The sequence below is a fragment of the Elephantulus edwardii genome, unplaced genomic scaffold, assembly GCF_000299155.1.
Source record: "Elephantulus edwardii isolate Elephantulus edwardi_28Jun2011 unplaced genomic scaffold, EleEdw1.0 scaffold00254, whole genome shotgun sequence".
Classification (NCBI taxonomy): Eukaryota; Metazoa; Chordata; class Mammalia; order Macroscelidea; family Macroscelididae; genus Elephantulus; species Elephantulus edwardii.
Window position 1 is genome coordinate 1,266,863 of NW_006400004.1, and position 6,319 is coordinate 1,273,181.

Here is a 6,319-nt window from a genome sequence, read left to right on the forward strand (position 1 = left end):
CATTTCTTTAGGTCTCTTATTGTGTCTTTCATAAATGCTTTATAGTTTTCTTTGTATAGGTCTTTTGTATCTCTAGTTAGGTTCGCTTCCGAGTACCTGCGTTGTTTTATTTTTTTACTATTGCCACCAATGGCTTTGATTGTGGATCTAATATAATGCAGTCTTTCACAACTTCAATCTTTTCTCCAGTTACCATGACTAACGTGCACTTTACCCAAATTTGTTATTTTCAATTGTTTCCCAAGCATATGAAAGTTATAAAATTAATAAGAAGAAATGATATCTTTGAATTGTGATGCTGATGAAGAGTATTGAATATACCATTAACTGATAAAAAGAACAAACAAATCTATCTTGAAAGAAATGCAACCAGAGAGTTCCTCCAGGATGATGAAACTCTGTCTCACTTGCTTTGATCACATTTTCAGACAGAACAGTCCTTGAAGAGAGACATTATGCTGGGAAAGAGAGGTCAGAAAATGAATGAAAGATCCTTAATGTGATGGATTGAAGTGGTGACTACCACACTGGTCTAGGTATGATAGAAATCATGAGGATAGTACAGGATGGGGAAAGGTTCAGATTTCTCTACTTATAGTCATTATGAGTCATAGTCAACTCAATGACACCTAACAACAATATCATAATGTTACCTATTGGTTCATTGGTGAGGATGTTTCTTTTCTTGATGTTGGGATGTAATACACATTGAACGCTATGACCTTCTGCAGCGAGTGTTTTAAATCCTCTTCACTTTAAGGAAGCGAGACTGTGTCATATGTAAAAAGCAGCTTGTGATGAGGCAGCCAATAACTCTAATGCTAAATTATTTTTCCTGTAGTCCAAATTCTCGAATGATTTAACATGCAGATGGAATAAGAATGGAGAAAGAATACAACCCTGATGCACACCTTTCCTGATTTGAAATTGTGTAATTTCCCTTGTTCTATTTAGACAACTACTGCTTTGTCTATGTACAGGCTCTGTATGAGCATAATTAAGTCTTCTGGGATTCTCATTTTCCTCATTGTTATCCATAGTTTGTTATGATCCACACAGTCAAATGCCTTTTAATAGTCAATAAAACACAAAACTTAGTATAGTGGATATGTAAAAGGCCTATAAAGCAATATTCTGAGTGATCTAACTCAGTCCCACAAGGACAAATATTGTATAAAACCATTATTGTAGAATGAGTATAAGGATCCAAGCGGGGATGGGGGAGGATGGAAGCAGAGGGATGAGGATATGCAGGGGGCAGAGGTATTAATCATGGAGTTATAAAATTTAATGGGTGGGGGAGAGGGAAATTGGGAGAATCTTTTCTCGAAAACAATGTGTTCTAACTTTGTAAATATCATGATTAGGATCTGAAAGATGTAAGTACAGACTCTCTCTAGGTTACAACTTCTTATTTAAAACAATTCTTATGCTTTCCATGCTACCCGTACTAGGGTCCACATGGCGTTGTTCTGGTTCCCGTTGTAACTTAAAAGGGAAACTTCCACAATGTCCAGAGCCTTTCATGTCCTCAAATTCCTTTCAACAGGAACACATTTGGATGGCACCAATCTTGGCTTCCAAATAGAACAGTACGTATACAAAAGAAAAAGTGATAGCATCTACATCATAAACCTGAAGAGGACCTGGGAGAAGCCTCTCCTGGCTGCTTGAACCATTGTTGCCATTGAAAATCCAGCTGATGTCAGTGTCATATCCTCCAGATATACTGGCCAGAGACCTGTGCTGGAGTTTTCTGCTGCCACTGGGGCAACTCCTATTGTTGGGCACTTCACTCTTGGAACCTTCACTAACCAGATCCAGGCAGCTTCCAGGAGCCTTGTCTTCTGGTGGTTACTGATCCCAGGGCTGACCACCAGCCGCTGACAGACGCATCTTACTGTTAACTTGCCCACCATTGTCCTGTGTAATACAGATTCTCCTCTGCACTAGGTAGACGTTGCTATCCCATACAACAATAAAGGAGCTCACTCCGTGGGTCTGATGTTGGCCTGGGAAGTCCTGCGCATGAGTGACACAATCTCCCTGGAGCACCCATGGGAGGTCATTCCTGATCTGTACTTCTACAGAGATACACCAATGTTCATAGCAGCATTATTCACCATCATAAGAACATGGAAACAGCCCAAATGTCCAACCGCAAACGAATGGATTGCGAAATTATGGTACATTGACACAATAGAATACAATGCAGCACACAGGAACAATAACTTTGTAAATTATTACCTAACTTGGGGGGGGACTGAAGAGCATTATGCAGAGTGAACTAACCTCAATATCACAAGGATAAATATTGTATAAAATCGTTATTGCTGAATGAGTATAAGGATCCAGGTGAGGTGGGAGAGGCTGGAAGAAGAGGGATGTGGATGTACAGGGGGAGGGAGGATTAATCATTGGGTTGTACAATTTGATGGGTGGGGGGAGAGGGAAATTGAAAGAATTTGTTCAAATTTGCGTTCAAATTTTGTAAATAAACTAGTAGGGAAAGGAAGAACAGGCATCTGCTGCTAAAAAGGCTCTGACCCAGGAGGAGTTTCAGGGATAATGGACGCCCCTGCTCCTGAATTCACTGCTGCTCAGCCTGAGGTTGCAGACTGGTCCAACGGAGTCCAGGTGCCCTCTGTGCCTATTCAGCAGTTCCCTACTGAAGACTGGAGCACTCAGCCTGCAACTGAAGGCTGGCCTGCAGCCCCCACTGCTCAGGCCACTGAGTGGGTCGGAACAACTACCCAGTGGTCTTAAACTGTCTTTTAGAAAGTGGAAATAAGGTTGATGGAAAATAAACAATATGTTTCATTAAAAGAAACCCAAACCCCAAAACCCCTAATCCTTACTTGCCTTTTAGTGTTATGTAACTTTACTTTCAAAAGCTCTGGTTATGTAGTGGTAACGTGTTGAACTGCCAACCCAAAAGTCAGGCAGTTTAAATCTACCAACTGCTCTGAGGGAGAAAGATGGACAAACTACTCCAGTGCAATTTGCTGGAGGGCCAACTGTGAGTTGGTTCCTACTTGATACACATAACAACGTTAACAACTCATAACAAATATCACAATAACCTTTACTTACTACTGTTAAGTTCAGTTATCAAATTTTAAAAGCCTTTAGGCCCATTTCTGCCCTAAAATAAAACAAAATAAGAACTGTATGCATCAGGTTCAACTTACCTGTTGTTATTGTTATATTCCATCAAATCGCCTGTACTCATAGCCACCCTATGTACAACACCTCTGAACCTTGCCCTATCCTGAGTCAGTCTCATTGAATCAGACATACCTAATCCTATTGCCCCAGTTTTCATGTCAATCCGTCTCATCTGGGTTCTTCCTCTCCTACCCTGTCCCTCCACCCTTACAAACATAATGTCCTTCTCCAAGGACTGGTCCCTCCTGGCCACATGCCCAAAGTATGTGAGATAGAGTTTCAAAATCCTTGCCTTCCAGTAGAAACTTGGTTTCACTCTCTCCAAGATAGATCAAGATAGATGTATTTGTTTTCTTGGCAGTCCATTGTATGTTCGATATTCTTCTTCAACACCACAACTCAAAAACATCAGATCTTCTGTCATTCTTAGTCATTATCTAGCTCTCTGATGCATAGCATGTGATTGCGAAGACCATGGCCTGGATCAGGTGCACCTTAGTCTCTAGACTGACATCCTTGCTCCTCAGCACTCTGGAAAGGTCCCTGACAGCAGACTTCCCCAATGCAATTCATCTTTTGATTTCCTGGTTTCTGGTTTAAGAGTGTTGATTGTGGAGCCAAGCAAGTTGAAATTGTTTACAACCTCAATTTGTTCTCCATCAATCATTGTGCTGCCAATTGGCCAACTGGTGAAGGTCTTTGTCTTCTTGATATTAAGCTTCAACTTACCTACCAATTCTTTTTTTAATGCAGATTCACCCCCCACTTTCTTTCATTGACATTATGTTTCAGACAATCATTCCCACACATTGTGTTTTATAAAATGAATCACCATTAAACTATGCCCACTATTACCCTGTCTTTTCAGATCCCTGTCAGATTTTTCCCATTTCCTTTATCCTCTGTCTTCACCCACCAAATATTGAGACTCTGTGATTTCCCTGCTACCAATCCTCACCCCTCTGCTCCCACTCCGTCCCCTCTTAGACCCCTAGACACTTTTTACTAGTTATCCTTCTATCTTTACAATAATGGTCTTTTGTAGTATATGTCCTTATGAGACTGAGTTAGTTGACTCAGGATAAATGCTCTCCAGTCCCTTCCAAGTCATATAGTACTTTTCAAAATTATTACTCCTGAATGCTGCACAGTATTCCATCGTGCTGCACAGTATTCCATCGTGTGAATGTACCATATACAATACAACTGACCACAACCACAATTAAAGAATTCTGGTACATTGTCCTACAAATTCTTAAAGACACAGGAACAGATTTCATTAGAAACCTGGGGACTGATTGTAACATTCAAGATAATACATTTCTTGGTTTTAGTTTTATGGTTGGTTTGTGGTTTGGGAGTTCCCCCCCTTTTTAACACTGTGCAATCTGCTTCAGTTTCTACAGCCTATGAGCAAGAAGACCAGGCAATGGTTGGCGCTACAATTTGCTCTGACATGGAACACTATGACAGACCAATAGGAATTGGGCCTGCCATAAGTCTAAACACATTCATAATACACTAGTTTTTAAAAAGAAAACAAAAACTCAAGTGGAAAAACAAACTCAAGAGAAATATAACTCAAACAAGAGTAAACAAACTCAAGGGGGAAACATACTGCAAAATAAAATCACAAGAAATAAACTTTCTTGAGTATGTGATGAAGTGTAAGAAAAAAGAATCCATTTGTCCTGAATGCTAGAAATAATTTTCTTCAATGACACTGAGGCAACAATTTATTTTACTTGATAATTTTACTTGAAATTAATAATATTTACATGTTACTTTTGTTGTTGATTACCATCACGTCGAGGTTGACTCATAGTGACTCTATGAACAAAAAGACATAATACCTTTCCATAGCTATCGTTGTTTCTCCAAGTTCATAGAGTTTCCAGAGGCATGTGGTTTAGGATGCCACACCTGCTTCCCAACCTGTTTTACAACTTCTTTAAAACTGGGAGCTCCATCAAACACTGTCCACAACGGGAAACCGTTCTGGTATATGATATCTCCGTGGCACAAGGTTCAGCATCATAGAAAACCCAGGTTATCTCATACAGCACATTGACAAAGAATGATGTGCAAAGTGGAAGAACGTTTCACTACATATAATAACACTAGTTTCATTTAGCAGTGGGTAAATGTTGTCAAATATGACTCAGAGTAAGTTTTGCACAAAAGACCTGAACTCTGTTCTATAATTAACATAATTTCTGTACATTTATAAGGGAGTTTGTAGAGTTTCCAGAGGTATCTAGTATAGGAAGTGGATAACACTCCACTTCCAACATTAATGCTTCCCAACATGAATCAATCTGGAAGCTCATCCAACCACTGTACATAAAGGGTAACCATTATGGTATTTGACACGAATATGGGATAGTGTTCATCATCACAGCAACTCCAAGTTGTTCAGTACAGCAAAAAGACAAATGATTACTGTATCTTTAAAAGAATAGTTTTCAAAACTTAATATATTTTAGGGCCTGTGGCCCTTGGGCCCTACAGGATTTTAAAGTCACACCCTCGTGCAGGCCTCCACCTTTACCCTTAGGCAAGGCTCAAGGCCACCCACTTTTTTTTTAAGGCCACCCACTTTTGAGGGCGAAAAAGTACAGTAACACACAACAAAAAGGACGAGCTTTGACTATATAATGGGTGAGGAGTTTCCCTGCCAAGCCAAAGGCAAACTGTTTGAAGCTTCCAGCTGCTCTGTGAGACATAGATGGGTAATCTCCTCCCGTGTGATTTACAACCTCTGAAAACCTGCTGAGGGGTCAACTATGTGTCAGTTTAAATTTGATGGCAAAGAAGAACAACAATAATATAAATGCTTTTAAAAACTTAATCAAATTATGGAAGAGAGTGTTTGTGTAAATTAAAATGTACATCAATACATTTTACAATAGACACTAATATAGAAGTGGAAAGAGATACAGAAGGAAATCTCTCCATGCATAGTAGAAACTCAATTAAAATGGGGAAAAATCAGTGAACAAACTGTAGAGGTCTGGCGTTTAAAATTATAAAAATAATCAATAGGAGGGAGAAAGGAAATGGTTTTTGTGTCAAATAAAGAAATTTTTAAAGCTAATAAATCTAAAATTAGTACCATAGACTGACCCATTACTTTTTAATAAAATTTTTT

General features: G+C 39.3%; 1 pseudogene; it reads left to right on the forward strand.

The window, feature by feature from the left end:
- Positions 1-1,509: 1,509 nt before the first annotated feature.
- On the forward strand, positions 1,510-2,766 carry LOC102856288 (annotated as a pseudogene).
- Positions 2,767-6,319: the final 3,553 nt, after the last annotated feature.